Raw genomic sequence first — 27,501 nt, forward strand, 5'->3', positions numbered from 1 at the left:
CTTCATATATTTTGGAACACTGTTGTTAGGTGCATATGTTTTGAAAATGTTATGTCTTCCTGATAGATTGACCCTTTTATTTTTTTTATTTTTTTTTTAAAGCAGTGTTTTTTGTTTTTTTTAAAGATTTTATTTATTTATTTGACAGAGAGAAATCACAAGTAGTCAGAGAGGCAGGCAGAGAGAGAGAGAAGGAAGCAGGTTCCCTGCTGAGCAGAGAGCCCAATGTGGGGCTCGATCCCAGGACCCTGAGATCATGACCTGAGCCGAAGGCAGCAGCTTAACCCACTGAGCCACCCAGGCGCCCTTGACCCTTTTATAACTACAAAATTTCCTTCTTTTTCTCTACTAACATTTTTTTGCCTTAAAGTCTATTTTATCTGATATTAGTATAATCACTCCAGCTTTCTTTTGGGTACCATTTGCATGATATATTATTTTCTTTCCATTTACTTTCAATCTATTTGTGTCACGGAATCTAAATGCGTCTTTTTCAGACAGTCTGGAATTGTCTTCCCATGGCGCATTCCCTCACTTCATTAGAACCTCTATGCAAATGTCACTTCCTCATCCCTGCCAGATCTCCAGTGCCTGGAATAGTGACTGATACAAGGCAGTGACTCAAAACATATTTGTTGAATAAATAAAAGTTAACCTAATCTTTTATAGAAAAGTAAATTTCATGGTTTAATGTTAAACAGAGTACAAAAATTCTACTGTTACAGTTTCAGAAATAACATACAACTAATTGTTAACAACCTACCACTTGTCAAGTTTTAGTGAATTTTAAAGAAGAATATTCAGAATGGCATTTCCAGAATGGCAAAGTAAGGACTTCCCAAAAAAAACACTCTTCCATAAAGCAACAAGAACACTGGCACAAATGATCAAAATCAACTTTTTCAGAACTCTGGAAATTCACTGCAGTCATGCAACAAACTAAGCATGGTTCATTCAAGAAAAATGGAAGACTCTTGGTAAGACTAGAGATTGATGGTGTTTTAACTTGACCTGTTCTAATCTTCCTTTCCCCCAAATCCAACTGTAACACTGAAAACCAAAGCAAGGACCCTAAGGCAAAACCCTGCTTGGCATGTTAAAAGCATAGCAAAAAGGCTTGTGCAGTAAGTGAATGCAACATGCAGTGAGACCGCAGTGGCAGCTAGATGCCAGATTGTGTAGTGTCTTGTGGTTCCTGGTAAATTTGGATTTTATTCTGAAGGCGATGGGAAGCTATTAGAAGCTACTGAGTAGACAGCTGACATGATCTGGTTTGTGTATTACTGGGCTTATTTTATGCTCTCTTTGAGTAGTTCACAGCTTTCACGTTTATCAATTTCTCATTTTTTTTTCCCTTGAAGAAAGTTTTTTTTGTTTTTTATTTTTGCATGTTAACATGTTCAAGAATTGCCAACTCTGGATCTAATCTGAACAACTAGGAACCCCATACCTGTGTGGGGCATGAAAAGATTTTAGTTAAGGGCTACAGAAGATTTTACTGTGCTTCTCAGAATCAATAAAGGAAATCTTTAAAAAAAAAAAAAAAAAACTTTGAAAAAAAGCCATAGTGCTAGACTATCTTATCGCACAGAAATAATTATTTACCAAGTAGCAGTTTAATTTATGAAAGACAGGAAGAAGACTACTTCTCTCCCCTTCTGTTGTTTACATTTAATAATAAGAAGAAAGAACCAGTCCTGAAATATTTTACTGGTAATTAGAAATTAAATGCCATTGCTTTTTAGCTGTAGTAATAATAATTTCCAGTATATTCTTGTTAAAATATAGATAAAAAAGCGACTCCTTCTCTATAGCTTATGACTACTTTTTTTAGAGCAAACAATCTTGAAGAACTGAAGTTGAACATGGCTATGAAGAATGTGGTAAACAGGCAACCTCATGCTAGTCTTTAATGAATAGTGTCGCGTATATCATCTATATGTTTTCAACCTGGGATTATTTCATCAACAGTTTGTTGAATGTTTCTAGTTAATTTTTGGAAATATCCTAGTTTTATCTAATATATAACTTTTACCTATTTTCTGTAAAGAGTTCTGGAGTGATGCCATTGCTGTATCTGGTAAGCCTACCTCTTGTGGTAGCCTTGGATCTTGTATTTGAATACAATTAGATTAGAGAGCACAGATTAATTTGTTTTACATATTCAGAGCTAGTTTTTTGAGAAAATGCTATGCAAATTTATGTAAATTGGAATACATGTTTATGTAAAACAACATGTGATTATGCATCCCTAAATTTACAAGAAAAATTCTGCTAGTCTTCTCTTAAAGTAGAGAAAATACAAATATACTCACAATCCCAGTTTGGACTAGGATTCTTGCTAGAATGGTTTGTCTGGCATGTGGAAAGGCTCTCATGTGCCATGGCATTGGGTAAGGATTCTGTGTTTCCTTTGCTGAAACATGGTTTTCGGCTTGAGTTTCAGAGGATGTTGCCAATTTTATCTCCCCTTCTCTGCTTTCCTTTATTTCTGTGATGAAAGATCCTGATTTCCACTAAGTAATTCAAAACAGTTTTGTGGGTTGGTACTCATTTTATAAATAAATGTATATTGGTCGAGGCCACCGCATTTGCCTTTTTGTAATGAACTGTCATGTCATAAACAGAATGGCACGTCCCAGTTTTCAGAGATACTCCCTTTGTTCTTTTCCTGGTTGCCATGCATAGGAATAAGACTGCTTCATCCTCTTTGGCTACAGTGACATTTATAATATTTGGTCTGAACAAGGACACCTTTGAGAGTAAACAGGGTATAATTATTAATTTTGCCAGTTTTAAGGTTTGAACTAAGACTGATCCAGGAAAACTGAGACATGTGATCACCCTAACTACGGTTAATTCTAAGGGTTTTTTTTCTCTCCCTTTGGTAAGTTTATGTGACTGCTCCATTGTCATGTTTAATCCTAATTTTTTTATTTTTCCAAGCCTCACAATTTTTATCAGTTAGAGGTTCTCTTAGCATTCTCAGACAAGAATGTTATGTTTACCTATCAGTCTTTTTAACTATTAGTTGTCAAATTCCTTTTCCCAAATGATACTCTTCACTGTTGTTTTGTGTAAGAGGTGAAAATTCCTCGATTAGGTTTTATGTTTATCTTTCTCAGAAAGAGAGTAGAGTAACTGAGACATAAGCTCCCATCCTTAAGCAACCTCAGGCACTGCTTCTTTTCTTCACAAATTCTGTCAGTTGCCTTCTTTTTGAAGTCTGTATGTTGCCAACCTGAGGGGAAAAAAAAAAGATTTTACCTTCCAGGAAAGGCTGTGGTAGGCAAAAAGCACTGAATGTTGTAATAACTAAAAAGTGAATTATTTTCCTTGCTGGAGGTGATTGCATTCTACCAAGCTTGATGGTAATTGGAGTGATACATCTTGCAAAAGGAGGAGGGTCATGCAAAATTTATACAAAATTTCTTGTAACGGGACATTGTCCCAGCAACCCAAGGGTTTAAGTGACAGAGAATTGAACAAATGTCAACTACCTTTTTATTTTAATAATCTTTAAATTCTTTTCCACTGTTGATCAAATATGATAGGATACACACACACACACACACACACACACACACAGAGTTTTATAAAACTGGAGACTGAGTGGAGTTGAGGCAGTTCCTGCCCCTTTTCAGAACATGTGACAAGGAAAGAGAAAGACAACTGGACTATTTGTCAGGACACAGTGATTTCATAGTCAAGTGTTCAAAAATATTTGAGGCTGGGTTTTTGCTAATATTAAGTAGGGGGTGATAATTATCTCCAGATGATGTACTTAAAGTTTGGAAGAACAAATGAGACACTGAATGTTGAAATATGTTAAACATCACATGACTATAAGTAATAATATAATGCCATGTGTCTACACAATAGGAATTGAACAAAAGTTAACTGGGTGCTTGTTAAGTGACCTCAAGTGATAGTATCAACATACAATTCCAAATTCTTCACACTCTTTTAGCAGATGAACAGTTTTTCATTCCTAATGTTCTAAAATACATTTTTGTAAAAGAGAAAGGCAAATTTATCAATTTTAGGACAAGCAACTTCCTCTCAGATAATTAGTCATGGTATTCTGTTGTTTCATATCCTTCTTAGAATAAGGCAAAGTATGAATAAATGAATATATAAAAAATCATGGTTCTTGAAGGAAAGCCTCATGAGTCAATGGTTACATCCACATGAAGCTAGAACAATGGATGAAAACTGAATAAATATTTGAGAACATCCAGATTGCTTAAGTTTTTCACAATGTGTTATCCAGAACTAGAGTTGTAATTTCTGAACTGCTTACATGGTCACAAGTTAAATGCAAAACCTAAAAAGTGGATGGTCACCAAACAACCATCACTTAATACCCAGGTATTTTTGCTTGGTTACCCTTAGTTTCTATATCAAATCACTTTAATTGATCTATAGTTAATTCAGTTACTGATTAACATTCATTATTATACAGATTTCTACAACTCTTGCATTCTATTAATTGTGTGGTTCAGCTATAATCTGTATCATCACATTTTTTGAAGACTTTCTAGCTAATTTCACCCATGTTAAGGGATTAAGGTGAACTTTATCCTAACCCTACTATTCATGATGCTTCTCTCTTTTGGATTCTTTGTGAAGGAAACTGCATACTTAAAGGATAACAGTCACATGGAAAACAAATTATTGTTTCAACAATAGCTGAACAAGTGCACACACTCCTCCCTTCTCCAAACTTAACTCCCCTACCTCCCTCTTCATTTGTTCTGAAGGTAAGATGTTCTGGTAAGTTTAAGAGGATATAGCTTAGGTTCAAAAACCTGGTAGCAGCTATTGCTTGTCCCTGGGACAAGCAATAGATACCCTTATATTCTGGGATGCCTGTAGAGGGAAAGAGACCTCTACTTACCAGTTCTAAGATGGACAAATAGTTTTCCTGCCCCTACAACTGTCCACTTGTTCATTTTCACTGCACAGGACACAGCAATCAAAAGACAGCAAGAGGAATGTGGATTATTGCCATTAAGGCACAGTAATATTACATATTAGTAAAGTGTAACCCAAGAAATGCTTCAGGTACCTACCAGTCAGATGATCAGATCCTCTTTGGAGGGGAGCCAGTGATAGAAGTGGGTAGAATAGGAGCTCCCCAGAACTCTATAGAGGAAAAAGAAGCAGTAATTCCCTCTTCTTTACCAATAATTTGTCTTATACTAATAGGTTTAAGGGATCATATTGGTTAGTGTTACTTGCTCTTCAAAGTAAAAACGAATCTTTAAAAATTCTGATGTCACATATGAGCAATGCTACAGACACGGGTCGCATCTTGCTGGCAAAATATTAAAGAAAATTCACCCCACCTTGAAAGTCTTGAAAAAAGGAACATGTCCAGAGAAGAGCAGCTGCTTTGTTTTTTCACTTCTCTTAGCTAATCACCATCTTCTAATTTTTTTTTTTTTTTTTTTTTTGGTATCTTCTTTCAGTACAAGAAACCAACTAAATGGTATACACCGGGTCATCAAGTATATTAGATGTTCAAGCCATTGTTAATTATCAAACACATTATAGGATTGTAGGTCCATAAAAAAGTCGAACAATGAGCATGACTCCTTGTATGCCTCCCCTGACTTTATCACATGCACATATGTGTGTGTGAACATACACAGACATTCACAGTCACAGAGAAAATGCTTTCTGCACAAGGGTATTTCTCTTTTATATAGCATGACTAGTGTATGTCAGAGATAACATCCTATCTGGTTTGTCCAAGCTCATGGAAGTTCTCAAGTATACAAAAAACCTAGCTAAGAGGAAAAATGAGTAACTTACAAACTATAGACCAAATAATGATTGACATTGAATAAAGAGCTCTGTAGTATGGATAAAGAGCTCCATAGTAACCTATGTTTGAATTTCTCACATATGGCCTAATTGAAATATTCAAATTCTAAAACCAAGTAGTGTTATAACCCTGCTTGGACCATTGTAAAAACTAACATTTATTGTGTATTTAGTAATTGCTGTCATTTGTCAAACATTTTGAGAATCTCAGTTTATCTAATTCTCACACTAGCTCTAGGATGACACTTCTGTTATCATCACAGTTTTGCATTTAAAAAGATAAAGTCTACATCTAAAGGCTAGAGAAGTTAAATACTTATTTTTATATGGCAGCGGTCCCTCGGAATCCAAAGCTAAGCTCTTACCAATTTATTATTCTGTTTCTCCTACGTCAGTTTTTTGTTATGTATACTCAATACAGATATGTGAAATCTGGTTATTCTGAGACATGGTTTTCTACTTATGGGTTAGCTAGCTAATTAGATCTAAAAAGTGACATTTGATTTTTCATATAATTTTTCATATATCTCTGTGTGTAAATATATATATAATTTACTCATAAATTTATAATTCATCTCAAGATCTATTTTTAAGAAACAATGCCGAGTGCTAAATGAAACAAACATTACATTGTTAGATTCTAAGAGAGAACATAATGTTTAACAGTTGCTAGGCACAATGGGGCAGTCTTTGTCTTTCCCAAATTATTAAAGTAATGCCACTTATTGTTTGATGGTGCCAACTATTTCAGATGGCTTTGAATACTGACTTAGTAAATGCTTTACTGAAGCAGTCATTAAGTTCTCCCACTCCTGAGGCTACCAAATTTTTATTTCTCAAGATGGAATAAAAGTGATCTGAATGTTGCCCATATCAGCATCTGAGAGGGAGGAGAAAGGTCACTCATGAATGGAATCAAGTTCTGACTACTTTGCAAAAAAGGAAGCAAGTCAAATCGTAAGTCATGCACTGCTGATTTAATGTGTGGGAACAAGAAAGACCGGAAGAAGCTTAGAATGCTGGAGAAAGCTATGTGCCTGCCAGTGTCATAAAATTCTCTTTGTAATTCAAGAAAAAAAAAAAAAAAAGTTGTACTGTTGGAAATAATCCAAATTTGGTTGCAATAACTTTTTTCCCCCCATACATCTTCAAGGGTTATCAGTGGCTCTTTTTGGATTTGAGTGATTGCATAGCAACAATTTTTTTTTTTTTTTTTCAGGAAGTATAAACTGATCACATCTGAACTAGACACTTAGCCTAACTCTTCAGTTTGAAAATCTTTGGCCCCAGGTGGTGAGGAGAGGGTGGTGGAATGGATTAAATTTTATGGGTGGTCTGGCCTGGAAGGAAGAGGAAAAGATGTTGCCAAGGCAGTTGTCCTTGGCATGTAACTGTTTACCCATCCTCCTCTTTTCCTGGCCACTGTCAATGTCCTGTCACTTACTCTTTCACACTCAAGATTACCCTCTCTCTACTTCATCCCTCCCTTCTGTCCACTGGTGAAGTTGTTTTTAAACAGATTTCACGAATGCATGATAACAAAGGGATGAGCTTCTTGGTGTGCTCAGAAAAGACCTCCACGTCTGACAACAACACAATTTTGCAACATAACATTTGAGATTGAAAAAGTCACTGTCATGGGAATGTAATACTGGGTCCTCAGAGAGGATTAATTCTAAAACCTCAAGCCACTCAAAGTCTTACTCTAACTCCCTCACCTCATTTCCTGATTTGTGCTTATTGGCTCTGTGACTCTGGAATAATCCAAGACCATAAGTACTTGTTTTGTTCAAACCGCGAAGAACTTCTCATAACAACTATTTAAGCATCTCAATCAGGCATGACCCTTCATCTATTTTAGTCTAGAAACTAATGCTGTTAACCTGTTCCTACTCTTAACTCTTTGACCCCTTAATCCACTCCTATTTTGGGTTTTTGAAGTTATCTTTTAGTACAGAAAACTTCTATCTGTGTTGTCTTATCACACAACTATGACAGAGCATTGATTATACTTCTAGAGTCTATAAAAAATATTTTATACCTTAGGTTTTTTGAAAGAGTTAAATGAAAATCTCTGAAAATGAAGAAGAGTAACTGCATGCTTATTTTAAAATTGGGTAAAAACGAAAGAATTCTGTTATTTTTTCATATGGTGAGAAAACAGGAAGAAATAAGCTTTTGCCCATTCATATACATATCTCCATTGATCACCTATGTTTATGTTTCAGGCACTATGTTCAAATAAGATTTTTGACATTTTTTAAGTAAGAGTTCATTGACTACCAATGTGATAAAACATTAAAATTAAGAAGAGAAAGGAAATAATGTCCAAGTTATGGTGATTTAAAAAAAAATTATCATAAACTAGAAACAAGTTGAAAGATTAGTTAAATATATTTTGGAATATAATGTATTAACATTATACTAAACGAGCAAGACTCCAAAAGGATTAAGAAAAAGCACATTTTTCCTTTTTCTCTGTGTAAGCTAGTTTTTCCCCATCCCTTGGATGAAATCAGGGGCAGTCCATGATTTTTATGGTCACATTCTGATAATAAAAATTCCTTTAGTCACTTTTAGTTCCACTCTAAGTTTAATAACTGGAGTGACCATTTCCACACTCAAAACTCTGAACTACATTTAGACTTAAAGATGCTTCTCTTCCCCTAATGAGTCTAGGACTTTTGATGGGAATAAGTGCCCTCAGCTGTCCTCTCCTCCAACATTCTCTTCTCCTTCTCCTTCTCCGCCCATTTCCTTAGACTCAGCTTTTCAAACTCTTCCGGGAGAGTGAGGCAGGCAGGAATAAGGAGCAGGGAAGTTGTTACTCTGCAGTGATTTTTTTGACTTGGCATTGACATGATCTGGGATTAGTGGATATTCTATGTAGTCTCTTTTTCTAAAGGTTGTTTGGTGTTCTTTTGATGTTAACCCTGAGGATCTCTGGGTAGTGTGGTTCTTTCACATGGGCATAGCACTATCTACCCAGCTCCTGCCCCTGATGGTACATCCCACAGCGTCTTATTGCTTAGATTTCTTGGAGAGATTTCTAACCCGATTCCCTTCTCTGCTAACCAGTTAGGCTGCAGAAGACGCCATGCATTTTTGTCACACTAAATAGAAGAGTATAGTTGCTTTCAGTTCTGCCCTTTTTACTTCCTACCACAGACTTCAGCATTTATTCTTCTCAGGTGGGCTTCAAACACCAGTTTCTGAGCAAATTCATACCCCAAGAAATACACAACAAGATGGGATTGGGAGGGAGACAAACCATAAGTGACTCTTAATCTCACAAAACAAACAGGGTTGCTGGGGGGAGGGTGGTTGGGAGAAGGGGGTGGGGTTATGGACATTGGGGAGGGTATGTGCTTTGGTGAGTGCTGTGGAGTGTGTAAACCTGGTGATTCACAGACCTGTACCCCTGGGGATAAAAATATATGTTTATAAAAAATAAAAAATTAAAAAAAAAGAAAAAAAATACACAACAAATTCTATAAGATCCTTTCAAAGCTCTCTCACTTCTTGAGATAGAAGGGAGCATCTCTTTTCCTTTCCCCCTGCAAGTAAATAACCTGGAATTCAGCAACTTTCTCCAACGAAATATTGCCTTCTGGAATCGTTAACATAATTCTTTTTATATCCTTATATAAAGGGCATGTTACTCTCTGAGTGGAGTTAATGGATAGTGTATATTTTTCCTCCCTGTGGTTTTCTATATTTTCCAAGTTTTCTGCAATAAAATTGTCTATCTTTAAATGTCCCCCAAATAAAGATTGATTATCATGGGTGCTGCATATTTTAACCATGCATCTGCACAAAGGCAGATCATAGTAGTTTCTCACTACAAATCCATTCAACACAATTGTATGAATTATATAGTATTTATTTTTTTGAAAGTTTCAATATGATCCCAACTTAGCATCTTATTTGATCAATGATACCCTAAAGAAGTGATAAATAACTGGAAAATGGAATGAGATGTTTCCTTCAGCCATTTTATGGCATAATGAAAGTTATTTTAGTTGAAATTTCCCTTTTGCCAATAGCTGCTCTCACCAAAAGTTAAATTATGTAAAGCTCTAATTCTACTTCCCTTTGGTCGAGGGAGGGGAACCTTTGCAGCAATTACCTCATGAGTTTGAGGATCACATTTGGGAGGCATGATGTTATGAAAACTGAGATAAGAATTTTGCAAAACATCAAGAAGGTACTGAGTTGATAAGTAGAAGAAAGAACAGCCTTTTGAGAGATGTGTGAGAAGAAAATGTCTGGATGGACAAATTCAGAGTAGGATGGAGTGTACAGGGATGAATAACGGATTGCCCAATTGCCTTCAGTCTCTTTCCCTTTTAGGAGCCTGTGTTATCTTAAGAGTATTATAGCTGACAGCTAGGATAAAAACAGGTCATCATTTCCAAATAACTGCGCAATCACCCATGTAACTGAATTCTTTATAATGTTTAAAAAAAAAAAAAGCTTACATTGGCAAATTCAAACAAAACACAAGGCATTTGAAAATAAAATGTTCACCTTATAGAGAGTACCCTAAAGAACGATATGAAGAAATATCTAGTGAACTCATGTGCAGAGATTTAAGACTACCCAAAAAAATGTATAATTGATAATTTTAGTTAAGGAGGACATTTAAATCTAATATGTGGTCTATGTTTGTCAGTCAAGTAAATCACTAAGCTATGTAAAATTTATCATGTTTGTTGGAATTTGTGCATATCAAATACAATACCACTAAATTCTTTGCTCTTAAACCCTCTGTTGCTTACATCCTCAACCAGTGACTCACAAATTTTGAATCTTAAACCAGCACCACCATCACTGAAAACTTGCTAGAACTGTAAATTCTGGGGTCCTACCTGAGACCTCCTGAGTTAGAACCACTAGGGATAGAACCCCAAATTGTGTGTGTGTGTGTGTGTGTGTGTGTGTGTGTGTGTTTTAAGATTATTTATTTATTTGACAGACAGAGATCACAAGTAGGCAGAGAAGCAGGCAGAGAGAGAGGAGGAAGCAGGCTCCCTGCAGAGCAGAGAGCCCGACGTGGGGCTCGATCCCAGGACCCTGGGATCATGACTGGAGCCAAAGGCAGAGCTTTTAACTAACTGAGCCACCCAGGCGCACCCACCTCCAATTTTTGTGTTTTAACAAGCTGTCCAGGTGATTCTAATAAATACTTAATTTGAGTACCACTGAATTAGAGGAAACAGAATTTGAAATATGTAAGCAATTCAGTCTGTCCTAGTTAAAGGGCGATGTTCGAAGGTAAGTGAATTGCAGTTTATAACTATTTTAGCAATTAACCCAAGCGGTGACAATTCTTCCCATGGAGATAGAAGAAACTTATGGAAGATAAAAACAAATATGCATCAGTTATGCATTAGACCAAGCTATCAGTGGATTTTTAAATTGTATGATCCAAAGTTCTAAGAAACAACTATAACTTTCTCCAGTATTCAACCTTGGTAATAGATACTGGTATTCACTTCAAAGATTTACTTCTTTAAGCAATTTTTTACTGGAGCTAGGTATACCTTAACTAGGCACTTAGTTAAAGACACTTGGGCACTTTGAGTGAGAAAAATATGTTTGAAAAAATGAGTTGGTTTATTGACCTTGTGATCATAATATGAGAATGGGACATCATTATAGGTAAATATTAAAAGTTACAGAGGAAAAAGTCTAGAATTTGTCTTCTTTGGAGCCTCCTGATGAATGGAAGGAGACAAAAAGAATGTGGCCATAGCATATTGTGACCTGATTCATATGCTGTAATGCGTATCTCAACATAAATTCCAAACACAGCATTAAATAACAGAATATGGAGAAAAAAGTGAACTGATAACATAAAATAAGAAATATAAAAAGAATGTGAAATTCTTTATATAAAGTATGCAACATTCTGGTTGTTTTGTGACAGTGTAAAAATCACAATTTTGTTCAGATCAGCTCAAAAAGCACAGGTAAACCATAAAGACAAATCCAAGGAGAAATCATGCCAAAACAGGCCATATTCTCCAACCATCTTTCTTTTTTTATGCCCCATGGCTTCTGGTGTCCTGATGTTCAAGTTGATGTCGATGTGAAATGTATGGGTATAAGCTATGTATAGTACATTATCAATGGCTATGTGAGCTCCTTGGGAGGATGGAAGTCCTTGAGTTCCCAAGTTCATGTCTAAGCTCGGCCCCCATAAACTAAAGATAAAGGAGATGCATGTTTTAAAAATGGGTGTGTTAGGTCCTTTTCATATCCCATTAGCCTTTTGTGAGGCTACTTAGCAAGGCAGAGCATTGCAAAATGGTCACATTGGTCAAATCCAAGAGAGGTTTATAAGAGTTGCCCTCATTAGCCCATGTTAGTAGACGAATGGTGAAAGAGAACATATAAGAAATGGAATCCTGAGAGTTTTGTAGGATTCTCAGTGGTTCAGGGGGTAGTATTACTGTTGTGCTCAGAAAAGTTCTTTTTGTTCAGGAGCCTATAGCACCACATGTCAGATACTCTCCAATTTATTTGTTCAACTTCAGAGGCTCTTGGCCAGCAGAGAGGTAACAGACTGTTAATAGTGAACAGGAGAGAGTTAGGCAACACAGGAATTCTGCACACAAGATAGTTTGGAATGTAGGGGAAAAATGTGAAGTTTATTTGCAAGGAGGAAGTTCAGAGTTCAATGATGGAAGCTTTGGTGTTTTGTTTTTTTTTTTAACTTTATTTCACAGACAGATCACAGACAGAGAGACGGGCAGAGAGCAGACTCCCTGCTAAGCAGAGCACCCGATGTGGGGCTCGATCTCAGGCCTGAAATTATGACCTGAGCCAAAGGCAGGGACTTCACCCACTGAGCCACCCAGGCGCCCCAGCTTTGGTGGGTTTAATGAGGATCACATATCTAAAAGTTTTTAGAAAAATGCAAGAAGCTGGATGAGGTAACAATGACATTTTTAATTCACAGTAAGTCAGATTCAGGTATTTGAGACCATAATCTGGTTTGGAGAAGGACGTAAATATATTGAGTCCTCGTGTAACTTGCTAAATTCTGCCACCTGTACAAATAGTGGATTTTCTTCAGGATGGCTAAAAATTGCTGCTTGGCACAGCTATTCTGTGGAGCCAAGAGGAAAAAAAGAATCTCTTTTGTTATTATTATTATTTTTGCTTTCCTACATAGAATCAATTTGTGGATTGCATTAACCACAGGATATAATTCTATTATTTCAAGTAGAAACTTTCCCATCTGACCAAGACAATTGCAAATATGCTAAACTTGCTTTAATGAAAAGTCATTCTTTACATAGCTTACATCGACATAAGATGACAAGTCACTCACCAGATAAAGGGTTCTTTGTCTGAATCAAACAATAAGCCAGCTCTTCCACAAAAAAGTCATTCTATTCTGAACTAAATGCATTTTCAACTAATGTTGTATTCAGGACCAAAACCAAAGGAGGCCCATCTGCTAGGAAGGCCAAAATCCCATTGTGTGGTGTGTCGGTCCAGTCTGTTATGGAAATGGTCACTCTAAAACTGTTTGCAATTTAAAAGTGCATACTGAGAATTATGTTAACCTCTATTGACTGACTTCTGTTAAATGCGCCATTAAGAATCCAATTTACCCTGGCTTCCTCTAAAATGTTGTGCTCAGGGCATTCTGATAGGTACATTATGATGGTCAATTGTCATAGGCTAAAAGTCAGTACCTCATTAGCTCAAACACACCGAGCAGTGTGTCCCCAGTTTTGATAGGGACTCTCTTGCCCGGGGATTATGGGAGCACTGATGGAATATAAACTCATATGATGATTTGAGAGGTGTCAGGCTGAGTCCAGGGGTAAATGCTGATTGAACAAGGCTGAGAGACACAAGATGGTGAACTCTGACAACACTCCTTACAAATCTGGCTCTGCATCTTCTGCTTAGAGTGAAAATTTACAGAGGTTAGAACCTGAGTGTCAAGTCAGAATGGGATGATGAATTAGGTCAATTACTACATGGTAGACATGCAAGTCACGCTGGTGCTTGGTAAATATAACATATTTTTAATTACTTTTACTGACACATTTATTTTCTTTTGTCATTTAAATCATTGCAGAATTGTTAATGGAGTATCAACTTAAAAACAAAAAAACCACTTCAAGAGGCAAAATGTTTGTCTGGGATCAAAGAATCACAATTTGGGGTATATGAATTTGGGTAGAAACCTGAATAGTGTTCCAATTACAGGAGATAGACTCAGGGTTTTTATGGCAAAATGAAAGGAAAATTAGGTAAGTCATTTTTAAGAAAAGTTCATTGGTACCGCAAGGGCTTGGTTTACAAATCATTGATTGGTCTGGCAAAATGGTCACTAAGCAGAAGTTCATTTTTATCAGTCCTCCCAAACAGGACATTCTTGTTCTTGCTGACTTCTTGGAATGTCGGCAGTTTGACCCAGTTCAGATATTCAGAAAACAGCACAGGCGAGGAGTTACTCTGAAAAGGCTACTCAAGCTCCATTTTAAAATGGCTCCACTTACATTTTTCACAAAAGTTACCAATTCACTGGTTAACTGCAACTTTATTTTCTTTCTTTTTACGTGTTTCTTTAGCATATTTTTAAAAAAGATTTTATTTATTTATTAGAGAGATGGAGAGAGAACACAAGTAGGCAGAGCAGCAGGCAGAAGGAGAGGGAGAAGCAGGCTCTCCGTTGATCCTGGGATCATGACCTGAGCCGGAAGCAGCCAGTTAACCAACTGAGACACCCAGGCACCCTCTTTAGCATATTATTGAAAAAATATTCCAAAAACATCTTTGCTAATATTTTCAGGTCCTTTTTCCTAACCTTGTCTTTTCAATGATTATAACGATGAGATGAAACTGCTCCTTCTAATATTGCTCCTTAGGTTAATTTCAGCTAACTCATTTTTTTGAAAAGCAGATTTTGAAAACCATTTTCAGTGCAGATCTACATAAACTGAAGTCAGTTTGGTTACTCATCATATTCTGTGAGTGAAAATCTGTCTTCTTACTGAGTTACTTGAACCACTATTAAAACTCTCATTAGAATTTTCTTGTTTTTTTTTCCAAAGCAGAACTGGAAAATTATTGATCACACTTTCAACCACTTTCAGATACTCAACTGTTTGTCTTCCTTAGGGGCGATTGCAATTTATTTGGAAACTTCTGATAGACCTGATTTCACAAATTTTTAGTCATTTTAGTTTCTTTGTTTCTTTATTACCTGGAGGTACTAATTTGAAGGCAAACTAGTGTCTTAGAAAAAGTACTAATTTTAAAATATACAACTTTGTTTTGAATTTCAACTCTGGCTCTTATTGGCTTTGTTACTTCCATGGAGGCATTAAGCTACAGTGTTTACAGTTGGATTTGAGAAAATAATAATAATAACAACAATATTGTTCTAAGTGAAAATATTTTTATCCAGTAGAGAGCAATTCTATTAGTAGTGACTACTGAGTACTCGATACCTAAAAAAGCTGGAGAAGGATGGGCAAATAAACCTAGTTGGAATGCCTCTGGTCATTCAGTGCTCATTATGCAAATAATGGGGCTGAACTGTGACAGGAGTTCTGTTCTTTAGAAATTGGTTACACCCTGTATCACCTCAAAATGCATGGCAAGTAGCTTAGTTCTTCTGCAAGAACACTAACCAATCAAGAAGGAATAAGAAAATCTCTGGAGGAAAAAAAAAATACCACTTTTCATAGATTCCATTATTAATCAGATAATGAAATAAGTCTTGGTTTTGGTATTAAAGCATAAAAGAAAAAAATTAATTAGGTTATGGAAACAAATATGCCAGGTTTCAATTTACTATCTCTCAGCCCCAAATCTATCCCTCTTCTACTGCTACATGATCATAGAGGTAGTCTTTTTAAATATTTTTCCCACCAGATGCCATGATATTAAGCCTTGCCATTTAGAGGGGCTAAGGGGCCATGGAGGGGGAAGGGTTTGGTTTTTGGTTTGGGGGTTTTGTTTTGTTTCTTTTTTGGTTCCAATGTTTCTTGTTGGTCAGCTCCTTGCAGCATTCAACTTTACACAATGTTCTACTGCTGCAGAATGCAATTTCTCTAGTGTTAGCCTCCTGCAAAGTGTGGCTTTCTCCAACATGTAGAGCACAGTTTCTTGAGTGCTGGTTCTTGTAGACTGTGGCTTTTCCAGATCTTGGTCCCTGCAGCATGGGGTGACCAGCAGGGCTTAGCACCCAACAGGTTTCTCTAGATCTTTCTCCAGTGCATCCATGATGGAGTGCTGCTGGTGAAGCACCTCCACTTGGATGACCTCTCCCAGTGCCACTCAGGTGACTTCACATCAATTCTGAGGTGCAACACCTCTCTGACCATAGCTTCCCTTCCCTGACCATTCATAGGGCAGATTTCCAGCACAGCCCACCAGCTGGGCTCCTCAGCAAATTTCCCACCATCCAGAGGGCTCTGGCTGAGCCCATTCTAATGAGTCTGGATCTTAGCCCTGATCTGGCAAGCATAGGGTGATTAGCCCTTCCTTGCACATTCTATCTCAGCATTATGTGTAGTAGCTTCTCACTATATCCGTTATTCTTCTACTTCTTATACTTTAACTATCCCTAGTCAATTCCTTATTACTCTACCCTACTCTCCTGTTATTAATTCTTTATTTTAAATTTCCCTGTTGAGGGGTGCTTAGGTGGCTCAGTCTGTTAAGTGTCTGTCTTTAGGTCAGGTCATGATCTCAGGGACCTGGGATTGAGCTCCATGTCAGGTTCCCTGTTTAGCATGGAGTCTGCTTCTCCTTCTTCCTTTTCCCTTCCCTTTGCTCCTCCTCCTGCTTGTGCTTTCTCTATCCCTCTCTCTCTCAAATCAGTCAATAAATAAATGTTTAAAAAATATTTCCCTGTTGAAACTGCTGTGTGATTTCTATTTCTTAATTGGACTTAGACAATCCAATAAGCATCCTACATTACCTTATCTTTGATTGAAACCATTATGGAACATCAATAGACCTTCTGAAATCTTGGTTATTGAATTATAAATAAGAATCCCAACAAATTTTGAGTATTTTTTCATTCATTGATAATTATTAAAATAATTAAGAACTAATTTGGATATCGTTTTGGAAAGGGCATCTAATTTTTTTTTTTAAAGAATTTATTTATTTATTTGATAGAGGTCACAAGTAGGCAGAGAGGCAGGCAGGAGGAGGGGAGCAGGCTCCCTGCTGAGCAGAGAGCCCAATGCGGAACTCAATCCCAGGACCCTGAGATCATGACCTGAGTCAAAGACAGAGGCTTAACCCACTGAGCCACCCAGGTGCCCATGGAAAGGTCATCTAAATTTTAAAAGGTAGCACAATCATCAGTGTTATTATTTACCAGAACTATTTTATTGCTATACAGATCCACTCTGAATGTAGCTAGGGCCATTTGATGAATGAATCTGTTATTATTTTGCCAGTTGAAATTCACCCACAATCATAAATCATTAAAATTTAAAGAACAGTTATATGGATTTAAAAATTTGTATGTTTTATCTGAGTCCTAAATGTATGAATTATTTAGTAAATAAATTAGTCATAAAGTCTTTCTGATTAAAGTATAAAATACTATTCCCTTACCCTACTTTTCTAATTGGGGAGGGTATGTGCTATGGTGAGTGCTGTGAAGTGTCTAAACCTGGCGATTCACAGACCTGTATCCCTGGGGATAAAAATACATTATATGTTTATAAAAAAAAAATTCCAAAAAAAAACCCAAAAGCAAACTAATTCCTGCTCAGTCCATGCTTTTTAAAAATAAGTGGTCTTAGTTTATCAGCGTGTAGCTCTATCCTACATACTGTAATTAGGTTTAATTATTTTTAAATTTGTCTTCTAAGTCATTTTTGCTACTTCTTTGAGTATTTGCTTTCTGAGTAAGGACAATCTCTGTGATCTTTGTCATACATCAGTTCTTCTGTCTTTGAAATATAAATGGTAGTTAAATTAAAAACATATGGTGATTTTATGAAAAATAGCTGAAGTGAATTTTGGAATGAAAAACCTTTAACTGATTGAGAAAAGAAGTAAATATTAGTCTGTGATGCTGTACATAGTAACAATCAGCTCTATAATTTCTGACTCAATACTTGGTGTACACAATGAAGTTACTGAGCCAATAGAAACTTTGACATTTTGACAATTTTTAATATACAGTTGACCCTTGAACATCATGGGGGACACCATCCCCACCCCCAGGACCTCTATGGTTGAAAATTCACATGTAACTTGAGACTCATCAAAAACTTAACTACAAACAGCTTACTGTTGACTATAAGCCTTACTAATAACGTACACAGTCAATTAACACATATTTCGCATGCTATATGTAATGTGTATTGTATTTTTACAATAAAGTAAACTAAAGTCTCTGCCTTCGGCTCAGGTCATGATCCCGAGGTCCTGGAATTGAGCTCTGCATTGGGCTTTCTGCTCAGCGGGGAGCCTGCTTCCCCCCTCTCTCTGCCTGCCTTTCTGCCTACTTGTGATCTCTGTCTGCCAAATAAATAAATAAATAAAGTCTTTAAAAAAAATTGCAAGGAAGAGAAAATACTGTACTATAATTACTGAAAAAATCCATATATTACTAGACCCATACAATTCAAACCTATGTTGTTCAAGGGCCAAGTGTAGTTTTGGAATTTGCATTTACTTTAATTCTTTCATCATTAATGGTAATCAAAATATGTATGATGTGTGTTAGATATTGGTTGAAATATTAACTATTCTATTCCTCTCACTATTTTTCATAGTATTATATTCTAACTAAACAACTAGCTTAGTCTTGTGCAATAAATGAGAATTTTATAAATAAGTTTATTCTTTCAAAATATCTTTTTTATGTTATTATAATATTATTGACTATATCCCTTATGCTGTACCTTTCATCTATGTGACTTATTTATTTTATAACTGGAAGTTTATACCTCTTAATCCTTTTAGGTCTCTCAAAATATCCTTAATATGTTATTATCTTTTGATATGAAAAAAATAAAAAGGAAACGGTAGAGCTGTATTTGCTTAAACCACCAAATAAGATTTTCATTACAATTGAAAATGTCAGCTACAGAAATATGAAGGATAGATCTCTAGCTATTTTATCTCCACTGACCACCTTCCCATAAAGTATTTTTCATTAATATAAAGGTGAGGTCAATAAGTGTGAATTTTTCCACAATTGCTGGATGAGAAAACCCTGGTCCATTAAAACAGTGATAAAGGACAATGAGAGTTTCCTCTTCACTGTTAATTTCTTCATAATGCCACTCACAGCACTGTAAGAACTTTGCTTTTTCTGATCTAAATTTTGGGTAATATAACTCACTGAATTACTTTGTTCATACTGTTGCTTTCTAGCAGCTGACAAATAAAAGGAGCGTTTTGTTTCTTTGTTGGAGTCCAAGTAATGGACACCACATTTATGCTCCGTTGTGGCTACTGCATTTCAGAAGTATGTTTATGTGTAAGAGATGCATAGGAGAGTGTTATAGGTGGAGGTTTCTGCAATTTCTTCTCTAAGTTTTTAATTAAGGTAATTATGTAATTCTGCTTTCATTTACTGTATATGACTCTTTTAGGAAAGTAGGCAATATTTAATTCATTACAATCTAATTTCTTATTTTTCCGTGCCATGAAATTTCTCTCAATAAATTGATCCTCTCTGGAATCATATATTGCCTATTCCAAAGGGAACTTTTTAGTCCTTATCTCAATTATACTCTCCCTCCTTTGATACTTTGCCTGTTTAACCACTGTTCCTCTGAATATATATATATATATAATTACTGTTATTACAGTAATTACAGTAAATATATATAATATATTATATATGTAATTATAGTAAATATATATATATTTACTGTTGGATTTCAGAAATTGAACTATTATGTGTTTTTGGAGATTTTCTTCAAATTTATTATTTTTGGCTTTGGAATCTGTAAGTTTCACTTTTCCAACAAGTTTAAGAAGTTCGGGACCTTTGTTTCTTCAAATATCTCTTTTTTGAGAACTCCGGTTACCTGTATGTCAGACTGTTTGATTTTGTCCTATTGGTAACTAATTCTGTTCATTGAAAAAAAAATAAAGCAAAAGTAAAACCTTTTTTGTCTCTTCTTCAGATCGTGTAACTATTAATCTCATCTAATTCAGATTCATTGACTCTTTTCTCTGTTGTCTCTAATCTGTTAATTAACCATTGGGTGATTTAATTTTTTTCTTTCAGGTATTTTCTTTTTAGCTCTAAGTTTTCCATTTCATCCTTTCATATATATTATTTTATATGAAGATATTTCTTATCTCTTTACTCATTATAGGTGTATTTTCCTTTACTTCAATGAGCATGATTATAATAGTCACTTTAGGTTCTTTATTGGATAATTTCAATACTTGGCTGTCATTTTAGGGTAAATTCAACTGTTTTCTTCTTCAGGAAACCTTCATTAACCCCAGCTGGATTGATATAAATTCCTTTCTGCTCTCCAAGAGTTCAGAATACACTTTTTTCTTATTTTTCATTATATAAAATTAAAATAATGTGTTTACATGCCTATGTTCCCAACTAGATTGTAAAGTTTTCAAGAAATTTTCATCTCTATATTTTTCCTCTATGCTTCTCCTGATTTCTAGCATAGTAATTGGAAAATAGTATATATTAAATAGATGTTTGCTTAATTAAATGGAATTTATGGAGATAGTGTGGCTCATTTTTAAGATAGAACATACTGGAAAGCAAGAACTGGAGTTTGGGTCTCAATTTTGTACACCAGAAACTAAATTTGGTTATTATATCTAAAGTTAGTCAAATTTTGGGAACTGATTCATACTATCCAATATTATAATGAATTGGTGCATAAATTAGTATCTATTGGTAAAAGACAATGTGACACATCACCAAAATCAAACAAAGCAAGGGCAAAAATGAACTATTGGGACTTCATAAAGAAAAATGTTTTTACACAGCAAGGGAAACAGTCAACAAAACCAAAAGACAATCGACAGAATGGGAGAAAATATTTGTAAATAACATATCAGAGAAAGGACTAGTATCCAATATCTGTAAAGAACTTATGAAACTCAACACTCAAGAAACAAATAATCCAATCAAGAAATAGGCAGAAGACATGAACAGACATTTCTGCAAAGAAGACATCCAAATGGCCAACAGACACATAAAAAACTGTTCAACATCACTCGGCATCAGGGAAATACAAATCAAAAACATAATGAGATACAACCCCACACCAGTCAGAATGGCTAAAATTAACAAGTCAGGAAATGACAGATGTTAGCGAGGATGCAGAGAAAGGGGAACCCTCCTACACTGTTGGGAATGAAAGCTGGTGCAGCCACTCTGGAAAACAGCATGGAGGTTCCCCAAAAAGTTGATAATAGAGCTACCCTACAACCCAGCAATCACACTACTGGATATTTACCTTAAAGATACAGATGTAGTGATCTGAACGGACACCTGCACCCCAATATTGATAAAAGCAATGTCTACAATAGCCAAACTATGGAAATAGCCCTGATGTCCTTTGGCAGATGAATGGGTAAAGAAGATGTTACACACACACACACACACACACACACACACACACAATGGAATATTATGCAGCCATCAAAAATTCTTACCATTTGCAATTGACATGGATGGAACAGGAGGGTAGTATGCTGAGTGAAATAAGTCAATCAGAGAAAGACAATTTTCATATGATCTCACTGTTATGTGGAATTTGAGAAACAAGGCAGAAGATCATAGGGAAATAGAGGAAAAATGAAACAAGAAGAAACCAGAGAGGGAGACAAACCATAAGAGTCTCTTAATCTCTGGAACCAAACTGAGAGTTGTTAGAGTGGAGGGGGCTGGGAGGAATGGAGCAGCTGGGTGATGGACACTGGGGAAGGTTTGTGTTGTGGTGAGTGCTGTGTATTTTGTAAAATTGATGAATCACAGACCAGTACCCCTGAAACAAATAGCACATTATATGTTAATAATAAAAAAAAGACAATAATGAATATGCCTTTCTAATGATTAATTCATGTCTTCTTTGCAGAATATAGTATTTCTGGTGTTGTGGGTCTGGGAAATGAACTTTGTAATCAAAATATTGTTACCTGTAGTAAAATAAATGTAGTTATATTAAAGGATAATTAATTTAAATTAAAAGCTTTGTAAACCATCCTTACCCCTTGAGCTGGTAAAATCTGAGCATGAACCTGCTTTCTACATGTTCTCCCTTGGATAGTTCTGGGTAAATACAGAATACAGGTATCTTTCTTTTTAAACTCACACATTCTTTCCCCCTCTCACATCCTTGGAGATCATCTTTTAAACTTACATTCACTCTTTCTTCAGATAGATTATAGGTTTAAAAAAATGTTTCTGAGTTTCTCTACTCATTAGTCACTTTGTTTGAATTTTAATAAAACTCAGCTTTTAACAAGGTTCCCCTTTCCCTGAGTTGATTTCAAGACAGTTAATTATCCTCATCCATTTATATGTAATTTATTATAATTAGTTTAGCCCTAAAGCTAACATTATTTCATAGTACTGAAGACATTTTTCTTTAGTCCTTAAACAACTATGTAAGTTCTTAACTAAATGATAAACAACTTAAAGGTATGTAGTCATCCATCCATCCATCCTTCTACCTATAACCCACCCCCCTTATAGACTGAGAGCCAGGCAATTTTCTAGCTGAATCAGAGAGATACAGCCACTGTGGTCATAGTGCTTCTTATGGTCTACTACAAAAAAAAAAAAAAAAAAAAAAAAAAAAAAAGTGTTAAATGGTGGAAAACAGAAGTGTAGTGAGTGTTACAAGAAAGGAATTCAGGGAGCTTTGACGAAATACAACAACCTAACTAGAAACAACCTAAACTAGAAATCATAAAAGGTATTTCTGAGAAAGTGGTACAACTTGAAAGCTGGAGGAGGATGAGCCAAAGTTAGCTGAAGAGGAGACCGGTGGGAGGAGAGAGAGGCATGTTTTAGAAACTGAAAGAAGTTCAATTTCATTGGAGCAGAATACAAAAAGGAGAGTTAATGGAGATGAAATGAGAAAACAGAAAATAAAGGCATTTCTTTGAAAGATTCTTAAAGTATGTTTTTAGAACTGAAACCTCATTGTGTTTGAAGAATAGTTATTAATTTTTAATACAGATTATTTGAAAGAAAATTTAAAAAGGAATATAATCCTATTATCCAAGTAACTTCTGTTAGTATTAAAACAAACAAAGCTACGTGTTCAAATAAATATCCTAAGTATCAGGCTTATTTATTTATACTTAACATTTATGATACGTCATTTTAGACAGTCGACATTGCTTTTTAATTTTCTTGTCTTCCTAAGTAGAGTAGAATCCTAAGAGCAAAGATCTTGGTTTTTGCATGCATGCGCACACTTTTTCTCTCTCTCCATATATATATATATATATATATATATATATATATATGATGCAGGAAAGGATCAGTGAACTTTTAATTGAGCCATGTTTCTTAAGTTTTCAAGTTTGAAAACCATTGATTCATTTCGATATCTAGCAGGTTAACATATTTCTTTCTTTCTTTCTTTCTTTCTTTCTTTTTTTTTTTTTTAAGATTTGCTTATTTATTTGACAGACAGAGATCACAAGCAGGCAGAGAGAGAAGAAGGGGAAGCAGTCTCCCTACCAAGCACAGAGCCCGATGTGGGGCTCGATCCCAGAACCCTGGGATCATGACCTGAGAAGAAGACAGAGGCTTTAACCCACTGAGCCACCCAGGTACCACAGCATATTTCTTATGTATAACTCTGGTTATAACTCTGGTTACTGAATTTAGCCAAAAAGTAAATACAATACTTCTGAAAAAATGTAGCTCTTTCTATCATATCAGAGGGTGATTTATTTATTTATTTTCAGATTTTAAAAAGCAGTTCGATTGTTTTTAGGTAGTGACCATCTATGTTGCTCAGGGATAGTTCATAATTGAGATTTGTTTGCCTTGACTTCTCAACAGAGACAAGTCTTCATAGCAGTTGAGACCTTGGGTGTAGAAGCTCATGCATTTCAATGTTTGTTCCCGCTTTGTGATCCTGTTCATGTTACCTAAATGGTCTGATCCCTAGTCTTGCCATCTGTAAAGTAAGGATATTATTATCTGCCACTACTGTTGCTGGAAGAATTAAAAGAGAAAACATTTACTGAATCCTCAACACAGAAAGATTAAGACAGTAGATATTATTATCATTTATACTGTTTTCCTTACTTAGAAGTTGGAGCATTGTTAGAGAGTGGTGGATTGGGAATTTATTCACTGACCTATTGCTTCTCAAGGATGATGAGGTGTTATATATTTAGATTAACATAGAAAGTAAATCTGCATTGACTACAATAGGTGGTCACAGTGTGAAAAAGAGACCAACCTATCAGTTGGTAAGGGAAGAGTTTAAGCTGTTGTATGTGTGTGCATACCAGCACTGATGTATCTACATACATTCTTACATATGTACCTACACAACCAGCCTATAAATCTCTTTAGGATAACACTGTTGTTTCCCCCTCTAAATATTGCTAAAATGTTAGGGTTTTATTTTATTATTTCTTTACTCTTAAAGAATATGCCTCATATTCATTTTCATTTTATTAAATCTGTATTAAAAGATTTGTGAAATACAATACACAGAGACTGCACTTTGAGCCACCATAGGACTGATTCTGGCCAAGTGTAAAAATGAAAGCAGAATTCTTCATTGGTTCTAGTGATGCCTGATTATTCTAGAATCTGTCTGAAATGGAATGCTTTTTTTTTTTTTTTTTTTTTTCTGGTCAGTTTTGTGGTTGAAAGAAGAGGCAGCTGCTTGAATGGTGAGATTTCAGAAGGTCCCAGTACTGTTTCTCACTATCTTTTCATCGAACTTGAAATTAAAGGACTATTTTCAATGGGTAGATCTTTGCATTTTTCATAGATGACTTAAAGAAATTTAAACATCATGGAAAGAATAAGCATTCTTTTTATTACCTTTTCGAAGTAGTTTCCAAGTAGTGGTTTTCTGATTACTTTCTAATGGCAAGGCTAGTCTGGATGCACCTGCTAAACAGATAGGTAAAGACCTGGTAACTTTTAGAATCCCATCTTTAGTATTCTGGTAAAAGGACTGAAGAAAGTGAAGATATGTCTATATCTATATCTATATCCAAATCTATATCTGTATCTACATCTCTATCTATCTATATATGTATATTCAATCTCATGCTTTAATTTTGAATCCACTGATCATACTGCTATTGCCTTGATAGAAAAACATCTCTTATAGTGTGTCAATATATATTTTTTCAAATCTAAAATGCATTTTATTCCACTTATGTTTGTTACTGTGATTATATCTCTGTTATATAATTATAAATGATTTTAACTTTTTCACTAGGCTTTATAAATTTTCTAAACTTCTAAAAATGCTAACTACATGTTTGTTTAATTAGAAATAAGTAAATTAAGAAAATACCCATTGGAGTTCAACCCACACATGTAATTGACTTGTAGCTACCTAATTCCCCCGATCAATTATGAAACAACCTGTGCTTTAGAAAAACTGGAATGGAACAAAATAAAGCTATTCAAAGTTAATACGGGTGACTGGATATCAACCACAGCATCAACAAAGTCAGAAGGAGAATTGATAAAATGCAAAGTTGATGTTAGTTCTGATGATTTTAACTTTGCAAAATAAACCTTAAGGGAAAAATCAAGTAGTTTTCTAACTACAATTTTAAAGAGAGGAAAATAAAAACCTTTTACCAAACTTCATACAGAAATGAGTCAGAAATCTTTAATTCACTCCAACAAACATTTAATCTGTGTCTACCCTCTATACTTCCGATATAACAACATGCTTAAGATTCAAATAAGAAATCAAGTAGCATGGAGCAAGTGTTTTAAATAAACAGAACACGTCTGGAAGCATGTAAGCCAAAATTACTGGAGGTTTATGCTGCAGGGTAAGATTACAGATGATGGTTCTTTTCATTTTGCTTATTTGTCTATTCTCAAATTTGTACTGTGTTATGTACTTGTGTGCATGTGCCTGCGTGTGCCTGTCCCTTACAGGACTACCATCCACATTGATCCCCATTCTCCTTTGTAAACTTTATTTCTGCTTCCTCTTTCCACAATTTTTCTATCCTCTAAATAATAGCATATTTATGGGAAGGAGCATTTTGTACATCAGTTTTTTACTCTATTTCTCACTCTTGCCAATGGCCTACTATTGCCAATCTCAATACCCTTGCTTCAAACAGCCCACAAGCTGTGTGAAGACCTCTCTGACACTGAATTTCTAAACACTTGTTTCTCTCAGTGATGGGCATTTTGTGATAAGGTGTCTTGTATTCCTATTTTATTTACCCTATATGGTACTTTACATTTCAAAGCAATTGTACATAAATTATTTTGTCAATCTGTAAAATAGGGTAGATATGATTTCTATCTTAATATGTGGGAAAACAGCAGGATTAAATGACTTGCTTACATTTTAAAGGAGCCAAGACCAAGAATATAGGGTCTGACTCTTGATATAATTTTATTTTCAGTTTATGGAGCTACACTAAGTTTACTTTTGCTCTTTGATGAAACTGTAAATTAACTCTATGACTGCAAGGACTCTTCAGACCTTAAGAATATAGTGAACACAATAGGTGCTCAATAAAATTATTGATTGTTGAATGTTTTGACAAAGTCTATAAAGCAAATAAACATAATCAAAGCAAATTTCCTAAGCCATTGTTAACAGATAAACTTTCAGTATTAAAATCTGCAGTTCTGTTCTTCTTCAAGATTTTATTTTAATATTTCATTTGTGGGTATTTGTATTTACTTAAGATATAGAGAAAAAAATCAGCATTTAGAGAAAGAAGGCAACACTTTTATTCACCTGAAGGGAGCATTTACTAGAGGAATGACTAATTGAGGGGAAAGGGGCAAAACTGGTAAAAACTCTTACTGGAATAGGAGAAAAGGAAGTCAGGGGAAGAGGAAAGCACCATGACATATTGTGATGTTGGATTTTGAATTTTTGTATATTTTGGATTTTTGGATTTTGTACGTTTCTGACAAGGATGGAGAGAAAAGAATCTCACAGAGATAAGGCAAAATTTAATAAAGTTTGTAAGATACTGATGAGATCTTTGCCCACTGGTGGTTTCCAAAGTGAACAAAAATCTAGCTAAACAATTGAAGAATAGTAAAATTTCATGCTGAGTTCTAACACTTCTGTATGAGTTGGCTGGAGTGAGGAGCAGGGTGAACCAGGGAAGAATAAATATTTTTCGCATTGCAGCAAAAAATTAAATCTAGTTATGCAAACAATGATGACAGTAGAGCAAAGATATTGATGGATAAAAAAGCATATTGTACAACTCATTCAATCTTTGTAGATTGTATAATCTTAAAATAATTTTATGTTATAGTGAGTAATTGAAATAGATATAATATTGTTTATGTTTTGTACAAAAATAATAGTAGGTCAAAACATGTGCTTCATCTCCCTCATTCCTTGGATAATATCTTTTGGAAAGTACTTTCATCCATTCAGCACTTATGTATCAAGCACTGTATATACCAGCTCTAATACTAGGTCTTGGAGTTGTAATTGTGACATAAAG

The 27,501-nt window shown here is 35.2% G+C and overlaps 1 long non-coding RNA gene across 1 annotated transcript; it reads right to left on the reverse strand.

The window, feature by feature from the left end:
- Positions 1-402: 402 nt before the first annotated feature.
- Positions 403-24,936, reverse strand: LOC116596968. The gene is made up of 3 exons (XR_004288391.1): positions 24,863-24,936; positions 5,076-5,148; positions 403-3,241 (listed from the first exon to the last, which is right to left on the reverse strand). It is a non-coding gene; the product is annotated as an uncharacterized LOC116596968 (long non-coding RNA).
- Positions 24,937-27,501: the final 2,565 nt, after the last annotated feature.

The sequence above is a fragment of the Mustela erminea genome, chromosome 8 (genome assembly GCF_009829155.1).
Source record: "Mustela erminea isolate mMusErm1 chromosome 8, mMusErm1.Pri, whole genome shotgun sequence".
In the NCBI taxonomy this organism is placed as follows: Eukaryota; Metazoa; Chordata; class Mammalia; order Carnivora; family Mustelidae; genus Mustela; species Mustela erminea.